This window comes from Dasypus novemcinctus, chromosome 12 (assembly GCF_030445035.2).
Source record: "Dasypus novemcinctus isolate mDasNov1 chromosome 12, mDasNov1.1.hap2, whole genome shotgun sequence".
NCBI lineage: Eukaryota > Metazoa > Chordata > Mammalia > Cingulata > Dasypodidae > Dasypus > Dasypus novemcinctus.
The window spans coordinates 60,498,878-60,524,945 of record NC_080684.1 but is presented as its reverse complement, the minus strand read 5'-3'; the positions used below and the strand labels follow the sequence as shown (position 1 = coordinate 60,524,945).

Genomic DNA, 26,068 nt, shown 5'->3' with positions numbered 1-26,068 from the left:
AGTAATAATAGTAAAATGTATTCAGCTATATGCTCATCACTGTCCTATTCTCTACCCAGGTGTAATTAATACATTTCTCAAAACAATTCTTTACAGACAGTATTCTTGTTAATTCTGTTTTGCAGATAAGAAAGGTAAGGTTCAGAGATATTAAACAGTTTGCTAAATATCACTAGTAACCCAAAGTCTGGGTTACTAGTCAGGGTCAGCCAACTCTGGTGCTGTTGACACTATCCTATATCTTAAATGCATTTTGATGGGTAGTCCTGAAAATGGTGGTAACTTTTAAACCATGCCATATTTACAGTTTCATTTCCAAAACTGAAATATAAATGATTTTTTTAGTCTTTTATATAAATCATGGGCCGTTCATTTCAAATTCCAATTATATAGCTCCCACAATGACAAAGGGCCATCAATTAATTAGGTTTCCAATAAAGTTAAATAAACAGGACCCCCTGAGAGCCATAATTCTGCTGATCTGATCAAATTTAAAACAAAAGGACTTTAATTGCCACGGAGAGCAGTGTACATGCAAATTGTCTCAATGAAAGCACATAATTCTCATAAAGAAAACATGTTTGCTAAATTAATATGATTTATTTTGCCTTAAAAGATATAAAGATGCCCTTCAGTAGTTGTTAAGTAATACATTTTTGCTTAATAAGTATGCTAAATGATAGACTTTGGACATTTTTCTTAATACATTTTGGTAAAACAGGTAATTAAAAAATAGGTAAGAACAAAAGGCAGTGGATTAATTTGGCATGCTCTTATCCCTGTTGTCCCCATCTGCACCTATTCAAAGTTACAGTAGTGTCAAATAGCATTTTCAGAAGTTGGATACCCTCATGTACTGACAGTATATGAGGTGTAATTTAGTGACTACAAGTGGGACTTGTAATATGAAACTTCTAAATATATTGATTGACATATATTTGCTTCATCTGAGGTCAGCAAACTTTCAATTCAGGTAGATGCTTGATTAAGGTTTAGTTTAGAAAAAAAAAAATCCTTGACCATTTTGTCCCTTACCTCGGACAAATTCATGATTAAGAATCTGTTCTCCCAGACTCCATTTCTTTTTACCTATGGAAATGAAATGTTTCTGCTGTTTGTTTTCTTTCTGGGATATCCACACTCATTCCAAACCTAAGTTCTTCCTACTTCAATCCCTAAAATTTCCAATTCTTCCTCTACTTTAATGTCTTTGAAATTATTCTTTAGCATATAGTTCCTTCTATCTACTTTACCAGTTGTATGTATTTGATGTGCTATATTATGATAATGTGCATAACTGTCCACTCTACCCATGGGAAAGTGCAGACAATTTCTAGTCTACAATCAGAGCTGACCATTTGACTGCTTTGGTCAATGTGATCTTAGCAAACATAACACATTTACTTATACATTTGGTCTTGCTTGCTTGCTGCTATTGTAACCCTGAGGTGCCATAAGAATATGCCTGGGCACTATTGCTGGCTGATAAGACCACATGGGATGGGGTTCCACTCATCCCAGCTATGCCAGATTAAGTCATCATAGACTATCTCATGAAGAGCCATAAAACCCACAGAAACAGTTACCTATCAGCTTACCACAAACTTGAGTGAGCCCATGAAATGGAGATGAACTTTCCTGAAAAACCTGCCCAAATTACCAACCTGCAAAGTTGTGAGTGAAATAAATGGTTGCTGCTTTAAGCCATAATGTTTGGGTTTGGTTTTGCACCAAAAGCCACTTGACATATTTTCTAATAACTTATAGGTGTGAATATTACAGCACTATCGAACTTCTAGAAGAAAAAGTAGAGAAGCATTTTCATGGTCTTGTGTTAGGCAATGGTGTCTTAGACTTTACATCCAAAGCACAAGCAACAAAAGAAAAATTAGACAAATGGGACCTCAGCAAAATTAAAACCTTTTGTGCTTCAAAGTACTTTATCATGAATTTAAAACAACTTATACAATAGGAGAAAATATTTGAAAACCACATATCCAAAATAATTTTTAATATCTGGAGTATATAAAGAAATCCTTCAACATAACAGCAAAATTCCAAACAACCCATTTAAAATATGGGCAAAAGACTTGAATAGAGGGAAGCGGAGTTGGCCCCATGGTTAGGGTGTCCATCTACCACATGGGAGGTCTGCAGTTCAAACCCTGGGCCTCCTTGACCCGTGTGGAGCTGGCCCATGTGCAGTGCTGATGTGCGCAAGGAGTGCTGTGCCATGCAGGGGGGTCCTTGTGTAGGGGAGCCCCATGCTCAAGGAGTGCGCCTCATAAGGAGAGCTGCCCAGTGCGAAAGAAAGTTCAGCCTGCCCAGGAATAGGCACTGCACACACGGAGAACTGACGCACAAGATGCTGCAACAAAAAAAAAAAAAACACAGATTCCTGTGCTGCTGACAACAACAGAGGCAGACAAAGAAGAACATGGTGCCACTGATAACAGTAGAAGCGGACAAGGAAGAACATGCAGCGAATAGACACAGAGAACAGACAACTGGGGCGGGGGAGGGGGGAAGGGGAGAGAAATAAATAAATCTTTAAAAAAAAAAGACTTGAATAGAAATCTCTTCAAAGATGATATACAAATGGCCATAAGCAGATGGAGTTCAGTGCCATGTCAGTTGGCCCTACTTTGGAGTTTGTGTTTCTTTGTGATGGAGCTGGACTCAGATGTGATCTTTGTCCACAAGTCTCTCCTATTAATTTTTACTGGAACTGTAGTTGGTGCTGGGGTTTAATGTACACCCAGGGAACCTGAATCTCTGGACTGACCATATGACAGCCAGGCCCTGAGCCTTAACAGACTTGCAACTCCTACACTCTGGTTTATTGGACTTACCCCACTCAGCTAACATGGAAGTGAAGATGGTCAACCACCACACCAGGGAGCCAAGAATACCTACAACTGAAAGCAGGAGAACTGCATCCAGCATCCATGTGGAATCTAAGCTCCCTCTTGATGTGGAGTGGACACACCCATTCCAAGGTCCACAGGATGTAGGAATAGATAATGGATTAGAGTGAACTTACTGATATTCTATTCATTAACTATTGTGATTAGTAATTGAAGAAAATGTGGCATTGGTGAGGAGAAAGTGGCCATGGTGACTGCTGGGTGTAGGGAGTGGGAGGAAGAGATGTGATGTGGGGGCATTTTTGGGACTTGGAGTTGTCCTGGGTGGTGCTGCAGGGACAGTTACCAGACATTGTATGTCCTCCCATGGCTCACTGGGTGGACTGTGGGAGAGTGTGGGCTATGCTGTGGACCATTGACCATGAGGTGCAGCAGTGCTCAGAGATGTACTCACCAAATTCAATGAATGTCTCATGATGATGGAGGAGGTTGTTGTTATGGGGGATGGAGGATATATGGGGATCTCATATTTTTTGAATGTAACATTAAAAAAATAAATAAAGACAAAAAATATTTAAAAAAAAAAGATTCTCAAGTCAATCTTAACAAAAAAAAAAAGAAAAAGAAACAAATGGCCATAAGATGCATGGTAAAAATGCTCAATATCATTAGCCATTAGGGAAATGTAAATCAAACCACAATGAGATACTATTTCATATGCATTAGACTGGCTGCTATTTGAAAACAACTGGGATTCAGTTGGAAGATGGCATTGGACTAATAGGCAGAACTCAGTACTTTCACAAAAACAATAACAAAGAGCCTAAAGCTGTTCAAAGGACCTTCTTTGGAGGTCATCAGACCAGGACAGTGCTACACAACTCCCAGGAGGGTGAGAGACAGAGAGACAAAGAAGCCGAGACAACAAATGTGAATTACCAAGCTGCTGCAGCAGCTAAGAAGGTCTCCTCTCTCCCACTCCCAAGATACTAAGCTGGGGTAAAACCTCTGGTTCACTGAAGCTGACTGAGAGGGAACAGACATCTTCCTCCCTGGCAGCTGTTTCAAGGGAAAAGGGACAGGGAGTCTGGTGAATGTGGCCAGTGAAGCCCGCTTTGAATCTCTGCTCTGGGATTTCAACACAGGAACAAAGGAAAGTGGAGACTGAAACACCTGGGTGGAAAGGTGTGTGGATGAGCACCATCTGCTGGCTGGTCTGTAAGGTACTCTCTGCGTCCTAATTTCCAGGGGCAGGGGGGGGGCTGGAATCTGTGCCCCATTAGTGAAACCCTGGCCTGATTTTGATAAATTAAGCTCAACAATTTTAAAGAGTTAGAATGAGTTGAACCAACTATCAAAGAGTTGTGGAAAAAACAGTATGCAAGAGAGAGAAAATGGCCATCAAAGAAAATTCACCAAAATATTCAGATTGTTTTGACATCAGCAAAAAGTACATACTAAGAAATTGACCTTCTACAAGGAGAGTGAGTTCAAAGACTTCATAGACAAACAAAAACTGATAGAATATGTTACAAAAAGAAAGGAATTATAAGAGATACTAAAGGAAGTGCTGCAACCTGAAATGAAAGAACAAGGGCGAGAGATTTGGGAAATATAGGAATGAAGACTGTTAAGAACGGTAAACTAAAGGGTAAGAAGACAGACAATAGAATAATATGACAACAGAAAGTGGAAGGATAAAATGAATGGCATAAGCAATGCCCTTACAGCAATCAGGTTGAATATTAATGTTTTAAATCCTCAGTCAAAGACATAGACTGAAAGAATGGATTGAAAAATATGAGTTATCTATATGTTGTCTATAAGACCCATCTTAGATGTAAGGACACAACCAGATTTAAAAGGTTGGAAAAAGTTATTCCATGCAAATAGTAATGAAAAAAATCTCAAGTAGTGATACTAATATCAGACAAAATAGATTTTAAGTTCAAAACTGTTATAAGCATTGAAGAAGGTCATTATATATTAATAAAAGGGGTAATTCGACAAGAAGAAATAACTATACTAAATATTTATGCACCTAATCATGGTGCCCCAAGATATATGAACCACACAATGACAAAATTGAAGGGAGAAATAGACATCTCTATAATAATAGTCAGAGACTTCAATACATCACTCTCAGTATTAGACAGAACATCTGGAAAGAGGGTAAATAAACTGAGAGCTTGAATAATATAATGAATGAACTAGACCTAACAGACATCTATATAGCATTGCACCACAAAACAATAGGATGCACTTTTTTTTCAAGTGCTCATGGAATTTCACACAGAGAGACCATACGTTGGATCACAAGACAAGTCCCAATAAATTTAAAAAGACTGAAATTATACAAAACACTTTCACTGATCATAATTGAATGAAACTGGCAATCATTAACAAATGGAAAAAGGGAAACTTCATTAAGATATGCCGACTAACAACATGCTCTCAAATAATCAGTGCGTCAAAGAAGAAATTGCAAGAGAATACAGCAAATATCTTCAGATGGATGAAAATGAGAACACAACATATGAAAACCTATGGGACACTGCAAAGGCAGTGCTCAGGGGAAATTTATAGCCCTCAATGCTTATATTAAAAAAGAAAAAAGAGCTAAAATTGAAGATATAATTGCACACCTGGAGGAACTAGAAAACTTACAGCAATCAAAACCCAAACCAAGCTGAAGAAAAGATCAGAGCAGAAATAAATGAAATTGAGAACAACAAAAACAATAGAGAGAATCAACAAAACCAAAAATTGGTTTTTTGAGAAGATCAACAAAATTGACACACCCTTAGCTAGAGTGAAAAGAAAAAAAAGAGAGAAGAGGCAAATAAATAAAATCAGAAATGATTCTACAGAAATAAGTGAGATCACTACAGAAATAAGTGAGATCATAAGAGGATACTATGAACAACTGTATGCCAAAAAACTAGGCAATGTAGAGGAGATGGACAAATTTCTAGAAACACACAAGCCACCTACAATGACTTCAGAAGAAGTTAAAGACCTCAGCAAACCAATCACAAGTGAAGAAATTGTAATAGTCATCAAAAACCTCCAGAAGATGAAAAACCCAGACTAGATGGTTTCACAGGTGAAGTTTAGCAATCTTGTTCAAATGCTTCCAAAAAAATGAACAGAAGAGATCACTACCAAACTCATTCTATGAAGCCAACAACACTCTAATACCCAAACCAGATAAAGATAGTACAAAAAAAGAAAATTACAAATATCTCTAAAAATATAGATGCAAAAATCCTCAACAATTACTTACAAACAGAATCCGAAAGCACATTAAAAGAATCATACACCATGATTAAGTGGGTTTTATCCTAGGTGTGCAAAGGTGGTTCAACACAAGAAAATATCATTAAGATGTCAATTCTGCCCAAACTGATTTACAAGTTCAATGCAATCCCAATAAAAATCCCAACAGTCAGGGGTGGGGGAAGTGGGGCATATGGGACTCTCCTATATTTTTTAATGTGACATTTTGTGTTATTTATGTATCTTTTAAAAATAAATTAAAAATATATTTTTAAAAAGTCCCAACAGCCATTTTTACAGAAATGGAAAAACCAATTATCAGTTTTATTTGGAAGGGTAAAGGGCTCCTAATAGCCAAAAAATCTTAAAAAGTAGAATGAAGCTGGAGGACTCTCATTTCTAGACTTTAAAGCATATTATTTAGCTACAGTGGTAAAAACAGAATGGTACTGGCATAAAGACAGACAGACTGACCAATGGAACTGAACTGAAAACTCAGAAATAGACCCTGACATGTAGAGTCAAGTGATTTTTGACAAGGCGGTCAAGTCCTCTCAGCTAGGCCAGAACAGTCTTTTCAACAGATAGTACTGGGACAATTGGATATCCATATAAAAAGAAAGAAATAAGACTCCTATCTTACACCTTATGCAAAAAAAAAAACACTCAACTCAAAATGGACCAAGGACCTAAATATAAAAGCAACAACCATAAAACTCCTAGATTAAAATGCAGGAAAATATCTTCTAGATCTTGTGGTAGATGGTAGTTTCTTAAACGTTACCCACAAAGTACAAGCAACAAAAGTAAAAACAAACAAATGAGACCTCAAAATTAAACACTTTTACTCTTCAAATGTCTTTGTCAAAATGGTGAAAAGGCAGCCAACTCAATCGAGAAAATATTTGGCAATCACGTATCTGCTAAGGGTTTAATATCTATAATACATGAAGAGATCATACAACTAAACAATAAAGAGTCAGACTACTCAATTAAAAAATGGGCAAAAGACTTGAAAAGACTTGTCCAAAGAAGAAATACAAATGGTGAGGAAACATATGAAGAATTGTTCAACATCACTAGCGATTACGGAAATGCAAATCAAACTACAATGAGATATCATTTCATACCTATTTGACTGGCTGTTATTAAAAAGTCAGAAAACTGTTAAGTGCTAGAGAGGATGTGGAGAGATAGGAACATCAGTGAATAATCACTGATGGTTGGAATGTAGAATGCCACTGTGAAGGACTGTTAGGCAATTCCTAAGGAAGTTGAATATAGATTTCCCATGGAACCTTACAATGCCATTACTAGTTATATGCCCAGAAGAATTAAGAACAGAGACATGAGCAGACATCTGCACACTGGTGTTCATAGAGGCGTTATTCACAATTGCCAAAGCTGGAAAAGAACAGGTGTCCATCAACTGATAAATGAGTAAACATACTGTGGTGTATACACATGATGGAATATTATGCAATGTTAAGAAGAAATGAAGTAGTGAAGCATATGACAACATGGATGAACCTGTAGGACATTATGTTCAGTGAAGCAAAAGAACAAATACAGTATAATGGAGCGATTATGTATTATGAACTAAATATATTGTATAAACACATGGAATTAATAATTAGAATACAGGTTACCAAAAAATAGAAGGAGGGCAGAGAATGGAAAGCTGAAGGTTAATATGTGCAGAGTTGGCAAAAAGTTGTTTGTAAATCTTTGGAAACAAACAGAAATTGTGAAAGCATATCATAGTGTTTGTAACTAGCAGTGCTATTATATGGGTAAGAGTGGTTCAAAGGCAAGTCTAAAGTTATGTATATTACTAGAAGGAAAGCTAAAAACTGTAACATGGGACTGTATAAGAGTAAAACCTCAAGCAAAACACAAATATGGGTGATATTGCATATATAAGACTGTTTTTACAAAATGTATATAAAAACATACTAGAGAGAAGGAAAAAGAATAGCAGCTACGTGTGGGAGGGGAAGCATAGAGAATTTGAGGTGATGAGTTTTGTATGTTTTTTGTTTATTATTATTATTATTATTGGAATAATGAAAGTGCTCTAAGAATGATTGAAGTGATGAATGCACAATGTGATTATATGGAATAGCATTGATTGTACACTTTGGATGGATTTATGCTTTACTAATATGTATCAATAAAATTGATTTGATAAAAACCCTAAAAATAGCAAGTATTGGAGAGTATGTGAAGAAATAGGAACACTAAATCATTGCTGGTGGCAGTATAAAATGGTACAGCCACTATGGAAGATAGCTTGTCAGTTCCTCAGAAAGGATGTAGGGAACTGCCATACTACCTGGCAATCCCACTGCTAAGTATATACCCAAAAGAACTGAAAGCAGGGACTCAAACAGTTATTTGCACACCAATGTTCATAGCAAATTGTCAAAAGGTGGAGGCAATCCAAGTGTCCTTCAACTGATGAATGGGTCAGTAAAATGTGGTATATACATACAATAGAGTATTAGTCAGTCTTAATGAAGTCCTGATACATGTGACAACATGGATGAACCTTGAAGACATCCTGTTAAGTGAAATAAGCCAGACACAAAAAGACAAGTATTGCACGATCTCATTGATTTCAAGTAATTAGAATAAGCAAACTCATAGAGTCAGAATCTAGAATATAGGTTACCAAGAGATGGGTGGGGATAGGGAATGAAAGTTAAGGCTTACAATGGATTCCAATTTGGAATGATGAAAATGTTTTGTACTATTAACCCAAATTGTTAATAGTACAATTTTTAAAATGTGTTCTCATAAATTACAACAAATGTCCATACCAATGCAAGGTGTTAATAATAGGGTGGTAGTTGGGAATCCTGTATTTTATGTATGACTGTTCTGTAAATCTGCATCTTGTCTAAAAAAGAACACAATTTGCTAACACACTTAGTAGCAAACACCCCTGAACTGACCAGTTTGGAAGGACCCTGTAATATAGTCTACAGCCATACCCAGACAAATGGTTTCTCTTTTAGAATCACTAACAGAATGCAAATGAAATATGCAAGGTAATTCATTTCCTAAAAGAAAGTAGCCTGACCATGGAAATTTGCCCGAAGGAAGGGTCACAAATGGTGATTAATAGATTTCATTAAGGAACAGCTCAATAACATCAGCCAGGGGGATTCCTAGAGTCCAGAGAGAAGGGAGAAAGTCACAATTAACCATTCAGAAATGTTAGGACAGATGCCAGAATGTTGTTCTTTAGATATAAAAATAGACTCAAGTGCTAATGCTGGATTTTGATCAGTTTGTTGACCCTCCTCCTGGAAGAGAGTGCTGCTGACTGAAGAAGAGTGCAAGTCATTCCAAGCTTTCCTAGAGAACATCAATTATAAGGATACATATTTAAGTCATTGCCTTTGCATGCAAAATGGAGCCTCTTTGAGTTAGGATCTGGTCAGGAAAACAAAAAGTAGATACTTTAAAGAAAGGAATTTAAGTTGGGACTTTTGACTAGGGTGATGGTATAGCAATGAAGACAAATAGGGAATATTGAAATAAGACATTTTTTCACAAGAGCAGGAAGTCACGATCATCTCTATCACTGGAGGGAAAAGGGAGGAGGTACTGTTGCCAAATTCTAGAAGCTGGGGTTAAGTGATGGGGGCTAAAACCAGCAGGATATGAGACCACAGGGGAGACACACACCCACTGCAGAAAAGGCCAACCTGCCCCTCACAAGCAGAAAGAGTGGGAGGAAGAGATGAAGAACGGCCTGACTTTTCTCTTCTTCCTGTCCTTCAACCTTCCCACCAGTGCCTTCCATAGGTGCCAGTTGGTTGGCAAGCAAGCTTAAAAATGTAGTTTGCAGGAAAAGGGCACATAGGCAATACTCACACACCACACAGGCAATACTCAGACACCATAAGAAAGGCAATAGGAGAAAATAATGCTGTTTAGAAGTGCAAGCCATCCTTTAAACTATATAATCTCAAGGAGGCAAGTGAGCTTCAGCATTATATTTAAATGTGTACCCAAGACTGATAATATAAAAGATACATTGCAGCATTTTCTTGCTCTCTCAAATTGTATGTTTTAACATATTCTTATGAAAGTTATCAATAGTATTTTACATTTCAAATTAATATGCAAAACAGTAGTAAAATATATGGTCTCTGGAGACAGTTTACTTAGGCAACAATCCCTATTCTGACACATAATAATTTTATAAACTTAGACAAGTTAATTGAATTGCAGTTTGCTCATATTTAAAAATGGATAAAAATAGTATCCGTGTCATTTAGTTACACTGAGGGTTAAAGCATTAATGTAGGCAAACTTACTCCCATGACATGTGGCATGGGATAGACCAGCAATAGACATTAGTTGATATTATTAGCTCTTATGTATGAAAATCCATATTATAGGAACTATATAATGTCAAAAATTTAAACTGCTTGTTTTATTTTTAATTTGATTTGCATATCATAATAATTCATAACTCTATAAGACTAAATTAACAGTAAATATCTTCTTGACTTGTGATATTGCCAGAGAGGACACAGAATTCTGCTTCTATGTCTTCTGGTATTGAGTCCATGTTTTTAGTGTTTTTTTTTTTTAATATTATGCTTTAAAAACTTCACTCTGGGTCCATTTTAGTTTTTTAAGTCTCTTTCAAATAAGAAAGCAATTGTGTTCTGGAAACTGAGAGGATATCAATATTCACATCATGATTTTCAGTAATTTTTTTTCTGTTTGATGGTAATGAAAATCAGCATCCTTTGTGATCTGAGCCAAACTCTGATGGAAAGATGTACATTTAATCAAATGTATCTTTGCTTTGGATATTGCAGGTAGAATGCTATTCATAGATTAAAAACATTTTAAAATTTTAATAAAACAGTAAGAAAAAATATATTTGGTAGATTTTATAGTTCAGAGTTTTGTTGAAAATATCATTAAAATCTACCGAATGGTCATTATAAAGGTTTTTAGAATACACTGTCTGATTTGCTGAGGAATTGACAATAAAAAAGCCTTCCCCCTAGGTTTTCTTTTTGCTACCTTGCTAGCATTCAGCCTATTGGGAATATTTTATCTCCTTGTTTTATTTCAATACACTCCTTGTATCAGCACTGATAAATAAATAATGCAAACTACATGTAATTTTCTAATATCATGTTTAATCAATACGAGTTTTTTTTTTTCATGCTATGTCTTTGAAAAAGGCCTAGGCTGCTTGCAAATGTGGTTTACCTGGCTAATCCAAAAAACAGTCCTTCTGGGTTGCCACTGACCACGTATTATGTAGTAGCGCTAACAGAAGAAAGCTGGCTCCAGAACTCATTCCTTGAAATAACCTTTATGTTCCTGTTATTCTGTAGGCCTGACTGAAAACAGTAGGATTCTTTTTAAAAGAGCTATCTTGAAGATAAATCTGGTTTCAAACTGAAAAGGAACTAAGTTGACTTCTATAATTAAGCAGTGGAATGACTACATGTTGAATTCTATAAATAAAAATTTATTGATTTATAATATGCTACACATAATAAAAATACTTGTTACACTGTAGAAAATCAGAATGTATTTTTGGCTCAAAATTTCTCTAGTGTTTCTGTAGAGGAAATAAAACAAATTTAGCAGTTTCAAAAAAACATCTGCAGAAAACTATTTCCTGCCTTCCTCCCATTTATTAACGCCTAATAAACTTTTACTCTGTTTCTACTCTCTCTGTACCACCTCTTCGACTCTAGGCAGGACTATCACTCCTTCTTTGCCTCTGTATGATTAGGTGGAAGCAGCTGGAGTCCACAAGTTGCACTTGGCAATGGACCTTAGTCTTTTCCTTCAAACCAGTCCGCTGAATTTATTCTTTCCTCTACTATGAATTAAATATTGGACCAGTTGTAAATATTGTCAAATGCCTTTCAAGTAATAAATATTCCTTTTGCTTCCATATTAAAAAAAAAAATTGCAGCGCAATCTAAATCTCACATAACTCTAGTCCAGCTTCAGGGTATTGCATTCACTGCTCCCTTTGCTCATAACACTATCCCCCAATATTCAGGCAAGTCTCTGCTCAAATGTCACCATCTTGGAGAGGCCTTCCATGGCTTTCTTGATTGAATAGTCTCCCCACTGCATTCCCATCTTCTCTATCCCTGTATACTGCTTTATTTTCTTCAAGTGCTTATCACTACCTGACACATTATTGATTTGTCTCCCCAAAACCCCCACACCCTTATAAGAATATAAGATCCATTTCATTCGGCATTTTGTCTTGTTCACGTCTATACTTCCAGTGCCTTGGACAGGTTCTGGACTGTAGGAAGTGTCCAATAAATACTGATGGGTAAAATGAATGAATGAGGAATAAACAAAGTCATAGCATAGACACAGCAAAGACCTGAACAATTTATTACTTCCTTTTCTTTGCACCTCTACTACAGAAGACAATACTGTAGTTAATTCAATTTAACTTGTCAAAGATAAAGTGACTATCTTCAAGGAACACAGAAAATTTACCCTTACAAAAATTTGTTGATAAAAAATGACAAAATTACATGATAAGATGCAAACAATAAGCTAGATGGATTACTTGATTCAGTTGGAAGACTCTTTCTTTCTTTTAACATGAAGAGACCCAGTGGGAAATAACCTGGCTTGTATGCCTGTTTTTTTCAAACGTTCAACAGTAACCGATAATCTCTACATCTGTTATTTATTTGACAGATCTCCAGAGGGCCATACGAGTGGAAATTTCAGAGAAATCCTAAACAAACTCCACAGCTCTATGCAATGCCTGGAAGAATTTTTAACCATTATATAAATATTAGGCTTAATTTAATTATTCACACAAATGGCTATTGATGCAATCTTCCACATAATGCGTGAAATGTAATTTTTTGTATTTGTCAACCAATGTATTTTAAATGAAAATAAATTACATTTTAAATTAAGCCAGTTGACTCTGGAAGGAGGCAAAAGTCAAAGCAAATTTGCAGCTGGTGGGGAAATAAATCTAGGGTGGAGAAATTTTGGCAGCGCTCAGATATGAGGATTGCAAGCATGAAGGAAGATATTTAGGTTTTGTTAGTGTGTTTTCAAGGATCTTGTATCTGGAATCTTTAAAAAAAAATGTAATGTATCTCTTAAACATATATTATATAACTGAAATAGATATTTAGAAATTAATGAGCTATATTTGGCTTGGATTATTTTCCAGCCATTTAAGTGACTTATTTTCTAAATAATAGGTATGTTGCAACACAGGCATTGGGTATAAAACTGCAAACATAATTAAATAAGTACAAATTACCTATGTATTTCTTAATCTTATAAAAGGTTTTAGTTTATTGTTTTGAACTTAAAATGTCTGTTTTCTGAATGAGAACAGATTTCTGAAAATTGCTTTTTACAGGATATTCAGTTTAAAGAGCAACTTTACTTCACATCAAACTAGGTAAATCCCCATGGATTGTTATTCCACATTCACACAATAAAAAAAGCAAAGCATACAAATTTATTCCAATGGGCATTAGTTTACTTTTTGAGGGAATTTAATCCATTCCTGTGACCATAATTTATTTTAATTGAATCTCCAAACAAGAAATTTCCTTTAAAGATGATTTTTAGATTAAAGCAAAATCATTTATCTTACTGTTTCATGACATGGAAACATCTGCAGCAAAACATGAGAGAGCACCCCTCATACAAAGATATCAAAGTAACTGCTAAACTCAGAGGCCAGCTGAAGAACAAGAAGTATAAATCATCTGTGTACCTCCAAAAATATCTTATTTGTTCTTAAAAGTTTGCTTGAGGGACTGACTGATGAATGAATAATAAATGAATGAGTGAATGAATGAAGGCACTGAGAGTGAATCAAAGGAATGATCTCTTTACATGCTAACGAACCAATTTGTATTAGTCCATAGTAGAGATTGCTAGATGATTCTCTCTTACAGCAGATTAAAAAACTGGCATGTATACAAATGTTAAAATGATGGGAAACATTAACCAGCTTAACATCTGCTGAAATTTTCATTCAATTAAAAGCAGAGCATCTCATAAAACTTCAAGTTGGCTTCCTTAAAATGACACGGCTCAAAGATAGAAAAGGACTTCTGCTCTGGGTGTGATTAAGATCCACAAAGAATTAAGAAAAAAAGAAAGTCAATATTCAATAATGAACATATCTTATACACCAAGCACAGTACTCAAAAGAAAAAAAGCTACACAAGAACTACCAAGATTCAGATCAGACTGAATAAAGGACATGAACAATAGACAGAAAGAAAGGGCATATAACTAAGGATACAATACTTTAAAAATTCTCTATAATGATGGCTGAAGACCAGCATAAGCTACAAATAATGTAAACAACATTCTAAAGCTAGAAATTAAGACAGGCATGAGAGGATAAAAATATTTAACTCCGATTTTGTTTATAGCCACTCAACACAGAAGAGTATACTAGAGTTAGTACCACTCACACACATACTCCCTGAATTCAGTCTAATTTTGCAGTAAACTACATCTCTATCTCAAGGTATCTGATAACTTTAAAAAGTCTATTAAACTGCATTAATAGAGTACACACGAATCTCTTAGAATATTTCCTAGCAAATAAGATAAATTTTAGTTATCATTATCATCATTAAAACATATATTACAGGGGTTAATTGAATGGATTAATATTACAGAAACTGTTCAGCATTTTCTACCTATACCCTAACACTAATGACTTAACTACTATTATACATATACATTTGTACTTTCCTTTTTTTCCGCTAAGTGACTCTTTCCATAGCATAAGAATTGCTGTGTAAATGATATATGGTGTAAAATATATGTCGATCTATAGAACAAAACCATATATACCAGGTTTGGGGGTCAGTTATACTATTTTAAGTTGTTTGTGCTTGTTTTTGTACTATACAGAGTTTTTTTTATGTCATCAATAGACTTTAGAAGCTCAATTAAGCAAAACTGACTACAATGTAACTGGTTAACTTGGAAAAAGAAAGCATTATTAAGGTCACTGAAATACCTGAGCAGGAGAGAGAAAGCAATAGATAAATTATCCAGACATTTTGAACATAGTGAAAGCTTCAAGTACCTATTGGTTATTTCCCAAAGTTGTTAAAGAAACATATTGTTTAAAAATCTGTAGAGAAGAAGAAGAAGAAGATGATGATGATGGATGATGTGCTAATGATGATGATAAACTTATAAGAAATAGAGAATGGGAGAAATGGCAGCAGATTATCGGTAAACAACCTGATTTTCAAAATTGGGAAAATGTATAAGTATAGATCACTAGCTTGATGCTGATATATGGAAAATCACAGTGTGAATTACTGAGCAGTGGATTTGAAGCATTTACAAAATAAAAGATATCTCTAGCAGTCACTAGAAATGACTTGTTCACTAGAAACACATCAATTCAAATTAATATCCTGTATTTGTAATTTGGCTCTTAAAGCCAGAAGATAAAAAGTTTGGCTTTCAAAGAATTTATTTTAATTTTAGAAAAAAGAATTTCAGAGCTGTTATTATATCTTGTGGACATACGGGGAAATATAAACTAGATGGTCATTTATTCACTTTGGCTTATGGATTATTGTACAAATAAATATATATATATTATACTTATATACACACACCTTTGGAGATACACAATGGGTGATCAATGGTATAAAAATCTTTCTGATAAACATAGCCCACTTTTAGCAATGTCATTTATATAATGGCAAATGATTTAAAATATTAGTTCATATTAAACAAACACATTTGTAATAGAATGTAAAATTCACAAAGGGTATTACTATAAATAATCAAAGCTTCATATACATTCTCAAGTATGAAGAAGTGATTTTGTCAAACTCTTAGAGGTTCACTCTTCCAGGCTGTGGGTGCTTTTGGGTGGAAAATTAGACAAACACTGCCAGAACTGAAATTGTTTTTAAGAACAGAATGGCTTATCAATTGCCAGAGATGTTGGAAGCAAAGTGCAGCTTAAGACACAATTTCATGAACCCAAACTGACAAGAGGCCAAAATCTTCTCTCAGTATTTGATTTTTTAAAAGAAACACATACATAAGATTGAGATTGAAAATCTTAAATACTTCTGCCATAATGGACCAACTGTTTTGTAAATTTTCTTAGTGACAAAGTTTCATCTTCTTATTGTGCAACATATCAGATAAATTTTATGACAATCCCAGGCTTCTGGCATTACAGGTTGGTGTATTCTACAACAATGCCAGTTCCTAATCTTGTTTCTTCAAAAGAACTTTAAAAAAACTTCTTATGGCTAGGAGAGATAACTGTCTTTTGCTATGGTGTCTTGATGCACTTGATAATTTTTCACATTTAGATGGCTCTTTGCTCCCTTCTCAGAAATACTGCTATGTAGTTATTCTTAACCTAATTTTTATTAGAATGACACAGCAGTACCCTTAGAGTATTTATTCATTTATTCAGAATTTCTTTACTGTGAAGACAGTATTTGTGAGGTACAGTGTAAACAAGATGGTCATTCATATCTATCTAACACACAAAATTTTTTTCCACCCTGCTCTTCTGTTTGTATGTTTCCAGTGGTTAGCATCTTCACTAACTCATAGCGTACACATTCTCTCCATGTTTTACATTATTGCCCCCTATTTTTTCTTTCATGCCACCACTGTCAAGTAAAAGGGTTTGTAGGTGCACCACCAGTCAATCAGGTCACTTATTTTCTTTCAGAACTAGGGGAACCTCTTAATCACAGAATCTAGGACACAGCCTATGTGTCTTCAGTTCAATTATATCATGGAGGTCACTTGTGTGAAGTGCTTTCTATGTTACCATTTTTGGGTACAGAGACAATTGTTGGAACTGTGATTTCTCAGAGATGACGATTTAATGCTTTTTGTGGTCAGACACCGTTGCTGAAGTTCAGATCAAACACAAACTTATATACTGGCAAGGGATAGTGTCTAAGTATGATACATTTTAAGCAATCTGTTAAAAATAAGAATACCATAAATTTCCTCTTTAATGGAACTCCCCATGGCATGCAGTTTAAGAATGTCTTAGCAAAATAAGGCAATCTTGACAAGAACCTTAAAATAAAAACAGTAAGGACATTGTAAAAATGTCTCAAGAATGACAACAGCAAAGACATTTAAATGATAGTCTAAAATATGACATATTTTAGTTCTTCAAAGACAACTATCCCAAAGGGGAAATGTATATTAAACCCATTCTGAGACATTCATTTTTGTATATTAAAGGAAATTGTGACACATTGGGAGAATTTACATTGTAACTATAGACTTTGACACTAGTCCAATCAGACAAAAAAAATCTGTGCTAGTCATAAAGATTGCAAGAAGTTATTCCCCAATCTATGAAGCTTTCCTGAATATATATTTGTAAAAGAAAACTAAATTAAATTTTCTACTTCAATTGAATCATATTAGATAACAGGAGATGCATGGCAAAGGTGGCTGCACTATATTCCAGTAGATGATTTTAAAAGGCAAAAGTAGTTTGTACCTGATAATCTTTCAATAAAAACTATTTGTACTTAAAAAAGAAATGGCAAACTGCTTTCCCTTTCCCACCATGACTAGAAGCACCAGAATGCAATGACACAGTCTCCTAATATCCTAATAACAGACTGTTTCTTCAGACCCCTTCAGTCACCCGGATCAGCCTTGACTAGGTGGTGGAATGGAGTCATTATCTGGAAGGAAACAAGCCTCCCTAAATTGAATTAATGACTTGGCAAGATCAGGGAAGAAAACATCCATGAGAACATTGCAACTACATGTGTTCAGGTGCATTTATTGAGTTTTATTTCCTGTTTGAAAAAAAAAGTCACCTTTAATTATGAAATTGTTATAAAACCCAAACCTATACAGTATTAATCTAATAATAATAATTAGTACATTTAATGAGTACTTGCTACATACTTGGAACTGCATTAGGGACTTTATATCTGGCATCTAATTTAATCCTCAAAACAAAACTATAAGGAAGATATTATCATTCACGTTTTACAGATAAGGAAACTGAGGCTGAGAGAAATTAAGCAGCTTGAGTAAGTTCAAACACTAAGTGGATGCATTGTGATTAGAATCCAGTCTTTCTATTTCCAAGTCTACATTATCATCACTCAATTATGGAATTTGCAGTTTGTCTTTACTTTCCATTTATTCAAATACAAATCATTCTATCTATTTTCATAGACAAAGATAAAACACTCATTATACAGAAGGAACTTAGTGCTTCCTTCTGGATAATTAATGCAAACGATAAAAATAAATTATGCAAAGGAGGAGAATAAGCTCTTGGATTGGTATGTTGAATATTGCTCTGAAATAATGTGACTAGCAAAGCAATGGAAGAATCCTTCCAATAGTCAGGGTCTTATAACTATATCTAAGCCAGTTATCAAAAAAAGCATTGCTTTTATGATTAATAGTAGTTTCAGAAAAAAAAAACAGTAGAAACTTTAAACATTACAAACGTCATCATAAAATAAAATTAATATGATCACCAACACCAGCATAGACATCATAAGCTAGACAGCAACAAGGACATACTCTTTTTAGTTATATTTTCTCCTTCTTAAAAATATTTGTGATGTTGCCAGAAAACAAACATTTATATGCATCCTGGAAGGTGATGCCAATTTAGCAATAAGAAATTAAGAGAAAAGAAAAGAGAAAAAGAGAGCATGAAGGACAAAGAAAGAAAGAATGATGGGGGAGGGGTAAAATAGAGGGGGGAAAAAGGGAAGAAGGGAAAACGTTAAGCTTTCCAGTGAAGTGCAAGACACTTAGCCTATAAAAAGTCACAAATCATGTCATCTCCAATACTTTCTTGAGGCATATGTTGTTGGCCTTATATTACATTTAAAATAAGGTGATATTAATATTTAGGTATATTTTCAAACATGTAATTAGTAGCCTACATGGAAACAAGCAATTCTGAATATAATTTGTTTTGAATATCTTGCTGACAAACATTAATTTGTGATTTCGTCTTACATGAAAAAGCTTTTATGTTTTAAAATAACAATAAAATATAAGAAACATGTTAAAACCCACTGTTAACCACAATTCCACAGGTTTTACATTGGATTGGTTTATTTTTGGCTTTCTGGAATATTATGGAAGAAAATAATATGGAGATTGCAGTTTAAAACAATGGGCAATGACTTTACTAAGTTGTACACTCTGAAAAAGAAAGTTCACACCCCAACCTACATACAAGTGTGTGACACATGTGTCATGTTATTAAGACAGGAAAACCTCAGTCGATTAACATGCACCAAGACTGTCCACTTACCCAGCATCACATATGTGGCCAATATATCAGACACGTTAGCTGTATCTTAGGAAATGGTGCTGCAGCATTTGCTTTCTAATGTGAAAAACAGGTGCCATACAATCTATTATATAGGGTTGTTGTGTGGAATAATGGATCTAAAACAGGTAAATAAAAATAATTTAATATGTTATAAAGTGCATGATAGAGATAAATAGTGGCTTGTGTGTTCACAGAAGGGAACAGCCAGAAGATCTGGAGAGCATGAAATAAGTTTCACAGCAGAGATCAGAGTCAGTTGGATTTTGAAAGATGGAGAGCTACCAACAACTCATGCCTTGTGGCTAGAAGAAACTACCCTAACCAAAGCTCAGCCTGTGGGAAGGTAAGGAGGAAGGCCTTTCCATACAGATGAATAAAATGTGCAAACACATACCTGGGAATAAATACATGTTATTTGAATGGACCATGATCTCTCTTGACTCCAGATCTTTGCCCATGCTGTTCCTTCTGACTTGAATACTTTCTTTTTTTTCTCCCAATTCTGTCCAGTAACCTTCTTTCTTTAAGTTATATCTTTTTGGGGAAGATATTCATGGGCTCAGCCTTCCCACCGCTCCCTTCACATTAAGCCTGTCTATACACCTGCCAATAACCTCGGGTGTCTACTCTTTCTCCACCACTCTGGAACTCCATGATCTAAGAGTCTTGTCTTCTCCCTTTGTTTACCTGTAGCTAGGAAAGACCTGTCACACAGGAAACTCTGAACAAGTTTACTGAGGTTAGCGACTGAAGACATGTGCCTGGGACAGGAAAGAGAATGGTCTGACAGAGGCAGAGAAGTGGGTGACTAGAAAACAGATTGTGAATGATCCAGAAAGTTAGGCAGACCTTGTATTTTAGGTTATTTGGTAGGTGAGTGACAATCAAGATGACTTCTTAGATAGTGGGGATAATGGAGGCTGGGAGGTCTGCTTGCAGGTGGCTGAAGCCATATAATTAGTCCAGAATGGTGGTGGAAGAAAGAGGCAACTGCCAAGTATTGATGGAAGCTGGCAACTAAATAGGTACATAATTCACCTCTGTGAAGTGTTTATTCTCTTCAAATTTATATGTTAGCTGTTTTACTCCTAGTTATTAAAAATGTTATAAAATAATAGTTTTAACAGTTAACACACACATATAGTTATATGTATTTACTGTGCCAGGCATTCATAAACCCTTACATGTATTGTTATTTAGTTCTCATGCCAACCCTTTAAGGTAGGTGTTATCTCTTTTATCCTGAAGACCAGTGGTCAAGAAACTTGCCCAATCACACAGCTAGTGTGTCGTACACTGGAAATTTGAAATCAGGATGCCTGGCTCAGAGTCTGAGTTTTAACATGTTGCTATACTGCCCAGATATAATGTTTAATCCCTCAAACTTGGTCTGTTCCCACCAGTCATCTTTCTTTTGCTGGTAGCATTAATGATTGCCTCAGTGTGTTATTCAAATATAAAAAAGCAGTTGTTTTATGTTGATTGCAAGAAACAAACTCACGCAAAAAAGATTTAGCCACAAAAGAGGAATGTCAGTCTGGCTCTGGAAAAATCAGAAGCAGGTATTAATTGGAAACACCCTTGGGAACAAAAGCTTGCTTGCTCTCTCTTCTCCCTTGCATTCTCTGTATGTCTTTGTCTCTAATGGTCTTTCATGCCCACTTTTCTTTGCTTCCTTCTTTTCATTGCAGGTAGTTTGCTTCCTCTGTCCTGCAGGTCCATGGCAAATCCAGGTCTGATGTGTCTGAACTAACAAATCCAGTGCCTGTCGTTAGCTAACTTACACTCTTGGTCCACAATTTCCAGGGAGAAGGGGTAGAATTGGCGTAGCCTGGATCAGAAGTCCACTTTTTATCTAATTAGAATTGACCACAGGGGGCACAGTCTCCTGACATGCTGCCTACTCAGCAGATTGTGGGAAGAGGACACAGGGAAATTAAGAGAGCTCCCAGGCACCGACTGCATGTCTACTTCGTAGTTAACAGGAATCGAAAATGTTCTACTCACCTCAAAAAGTTCCCATTGTAATTGACGGTGTTAATTACAGGGGGCAGGGGGCGAGTATGGAAAAAATATTCCAAATGTAAACTATAGACCATAGTTAGTAGTCATATTTTGATGACGATGTTCTTTCATAATCTGTAACAAATGTTTCACAAAGTTTGGTGTAGTAGAAGGGTGATGAATGGGAATTCTGCATATTATGCAGAATTGTTCTATAAACTCACTCTCTAATATGTATATATTTTATTTTGCTGAACTCTGTTTTAGATCATTATCTTTTTTGCTATATGATACATAGTTTTCTGGTTTTGTTCCTGAATTGTTCTTTCACCATAAGTATTTTTAAAATTTTTTCCTATTTTATTTTATGCTTTAGAATCTTATTGACTACATAAAATAATACAGAAAAACAGCACCTATGTAACTACTAACTTGTAGTCATGTTATTTTATTGTTTCTGATCAAGTTTTTATAAAAGAAATCATTTCAGATAAAAGTTTCTACTGTGTTTAACACATAAAAGTAAATTAATGTGATCATTTTTGTGCTAATATTTTTATGGTTTTGGTAATCCACAGTTAAGATGGCTTTTAGGAAAGAAAAAAAAATGAGATAACAACTTTTATGTAAAAGATAAACGTATTTCTAGATTCTTGAGTTACAAAAATATTGAAGAGCAAGAAATGCATAAAACTTGGAACTAAAAATATAGTGGAGTACCTACTTTTCCACTTAAGAAAATATAAACTGAATATATTTGAAATTTTATATGAAAAAGGAGAAACATACTTCAAGAAATTGTAGTACCAAGCAGATATAACCTTGGACAAATTCCCTAAGTTCTCTAGGTTCTCACTAGTCCTAAACTTTGACATCATGTGACTCATTTATTTTGAAGATCTCCTCTACTTTTAGAATTATATGGCACTATTTTTCTCATAAGTATAGTATTAGTGGGGATAATCTAAAATTCAGAGAATTCCCTTCAAACAAAATGATTTATTGATGATATAAAGAAAAATCATATACTGCAAATGACAAATATAAGGAGATTATTTATTTTGAATTTTTTCCCAAAGTAATTTCTATAACTTGTAATACATTTATTGATCTTGGACCTGAATTTTGACATTCTAGCTGATATTCAAAAGTACCAAGTCCCAGAAGACATGTATACTTGTTTATAACAAAAGTTGAGTGTTTGATGAAATGATTTCAGAAATAACCAAAGCACCATGGGGAAAGTATATTCACTTTGCTGTCACTGAGAAGTATTAGAATAACTTTTTATTTCTTGATTTACACATTAAATACATACTTATTTCAGAATTTTTACTTGGCTATGTTTTTAAATAAGTTGTTTATTCAAATTAAAGTAACCATTTGGCATGTCTACCATATTAGGAAACCAAACCCTAAATCTTATGCTGATAAAGCATAGTAGGAAAATTAGAGCAGACATAAGTATAATGAGCCTAAATGAAGTTCAGATAGAATTAAAGAGCATCTGGCCATAGTTGTAAAGTAAATTTAGTAAGTCCTGCTATGCCTTTCTACTCCTTCGCTTGGTTTTCATGACCACCTACCTTTTGGAATAATCTTTACTGTATTTTTCATAGGCTCGCTTTCAATATCAGAGCCTATCTACGTAAAATAAAAATAAGTAACAAAATGGTTCATCCCAATCAAATGTCTAATCAACCAATTAGACCACTGGTTTGATGGAACTGAACCAATTTGTAGAGTAAAAACAGTGAGCTTAGAAGTCAATTGTAGGTATAGCAGCATCCTAACTAGAGAAGGGATAAAAGTTAAGAGAGATGATTAAGAAAAGTGCATTGTCCTCAGTGGGAGAAAATATTTGGCAATCATATTTCTGATAAGAGTTTAATATCAATGATATATACAAAAACCACACAACTCAACAACAACAAAAAAAGACAAAGTATCTGATGAAGAAATGGGCAAAAGACTTGACAAGACAACTGTCCAAAGAAGAAACACATGAAAAAACGTGCAACATCAGTGATTTGGGAAATGCAAATCAAAACTACAATTATATATCATTTCACACCTATTAGACAGGCCACTATTAAAAAATCAGAAAACTGTAAATGTTGGAAAGAACATGGAAAGATAGACAGGAATGCTTATTCACTGTTGGTGGGAATGTAGAATAGTACAACCACTGTGGAAGACTGGCGTTCCTAAGGAAGTTGAATATAGATTTGCCATGGGACCTGGCAATACCATTGCTAAGTATATACCCAGAAGAACTGAGAGCTTGAATAGATATCTGCACACTGATGTTGATAGCAGCATTATTCATGATAGCCAAAAGTTGGAAACAACCCAGGTGTTCATCAATTGATGAATGGATAAACAAATTGTGGAGTATACACAATGGAATATTATGCAGCATTAAGAAGAAATAAAGTTGTGAAACATATGACAAGATGGATGAGCCTGGAGGACATTGAGTGAAGAAAGCCAGACACAAAAGGACAAATACTGCTTGACTGCCCTATTAAGAACTAAATACATTATGTGAAATATGAATATGGGTAAAATTGCATATATAAGAGTTTTTCTTTGAAGCTGAACAAATGTGAGTTAATAATACAAAATGTTAATATCAGGGGAAAAAAACACATTATATTAAGGAGCACATAGTACTACAAATTATACTATTCCATCTATATAAAATGTAAATATAAATCAATTTATAAAGATGAAAGGAGATTAATGGTTATGTAGGTCTGAGGAAGGAATGCTAAGGGTGTGGAGTCTTACATTTCTTGGACTAACAAAATTGTTCTAAAATTTTTGAGATGATGAATGTACAACATTGTGATTATACTAAAAGTCATTGATTATACACTTAGGATAAAATAACCAGAAACAGCAGCTATGTATAGTGGGGGAAGCATAGAGAGATTTAGATATGAGGGATTTTGTTTGTCTGTTTTTTATTATTATTGAAATAATGAAAATGCTCTAGGATGAATAGACAACTATGTGGTTATAGCAAATATCATTGGTTGTACACTTTGGATGAATTGTATGTTTATTAATATGTATCAATAAAATTGATTTGTTTAAAAAAAAGAAAATCCCATTGTCAACAAAATAATCATATAAGGTTTCAGGAGATAATTTTTTAAAGCATTGTTTAACAACCAAAGTGCAATGCAAAAAATAAAAATTAAGAATATAAAGCACTAGTTTCAGACAGTCTCTATTCCTCCCCAAGCCCCATGTGTATATTCATACAATGGACAGATATAGCTAAATACAAAGGGAACTGCTTATGTACTGCTCAGAAGGCATTATTGGGGGATTTCAGAGCTGCATATTCAAGCAAACCCAGGGACGCCAAACAGAAACTGAAAAAGAGGCTTCCACTTTAAAGAGTCAAGGTAGGGAAGCGTACTTGGCCCAGTGATTAAGGTGTCTGCCAACCACATGGGAGGTCCGCGGTTCAAAACCCGGTCCTCCTTGACCCTTGTGCAGCTGGCCCATGCGCAGTGCTGATGCGCACAAGGAGTGCTGTGCCACGCGGGGGTCCCCCACGTAGGGGAGCCCCATGCACAAGGAGTGTACCCCATAAGGAGAGCCGCCCAGCCTCAAAGAAAGTTCAGCCTGCCCAGGAATGGCACCACAAACACAGAGAGCTGACACAACAAGATGACGCAACTAAAAGAAACACAGATTCCCATGCTGCTGACAACAACAGAAGCAGACAAAAAAGAACAAGCAGCAAATGGACACAGAGAACAGACAACTGAGTGGGGTGGGGGGGGGGGGGGGGAGAAATAAAAATAAATCTTTAAAAAAATAAAGTAAAAAATAAAGTGCATTCTTTATTTTAAAAAAAGAATCAAGGTAGCTCCTCTGAAACTTGTAGAAATGGTGAGCAACAGCTTATCTGACTTTGAGTTAGTGGAGAGCAAGGTGGCTTAAAAAAACATTTATAGTTGATTTAGAGAACCAGACTAAGAGGATATATATCAGGAACTGGTTTTGGGGTGTAATACAGAGCAAGCATTATGAGTGAGCTTATTTTCCACTTTAGACTTAGGTGCACTTTATAATTACTGAGTTTGCATTAAATTTTTTTCACATCTAGAGTTGTGCATTTTCCTGACCTCAAGAGAGTGCAGAACTAAAGATGACATACTATGGAAAAAGATAAACAAGAACAAGCAATAACTTGCTTGATCTTTAGTAAAGAAGCATAGACACCTACCTTGCCCCACGTGCACAGAAGATTTAATGGGATTCTAAGATGGAAGAAATTGGAGGAGGATAATGAGGTCTCTTCTACTGAAAGCCTTATTTACCAGATTTGCAAACGACAGGAATAAAAAGATGGTGATGATTTCAAGAATGTAGCCAAAGGAAAAAATGACAATTGGGACATAGCAGAGGAAACATTAGAATAAGCAGGTAAATGAGAAAAATTAGGAATAAGAAATTAAATTGATTCAATTATGGGTATACAGTAGCTGATGAATGAGCAGCTTATTTTGAAAAAGGTATATCAACTTTCAAATTT

General features: G+C 35.0%; 1 protein-coding gene and 1 non-coding gene across 7 annotated transcripts in view; one reads left to right on the top strand and one right to left on the bottom strand.

Annotated features, from left to right (window-relative positions):
• Positions 1 to 26,068, bottom strand: part of NAV3 (neuron navigator 3) — an 894,692-nt gene that overhangs the window by 279,025 nt on the left and 589,599 nt on the right. The gene's annotated exons all lie outside the window — the stretch shown is intronic.
• Positions 11,111 to 11,232, top strand: LOC111759034 (small nucleolar RNA SNORA32). The gene has a single exon (XR_002793132.2). It is a non-coding gene; the product is annotated as a small nucleolar RNA SNORA32 (small nucleolar RNA).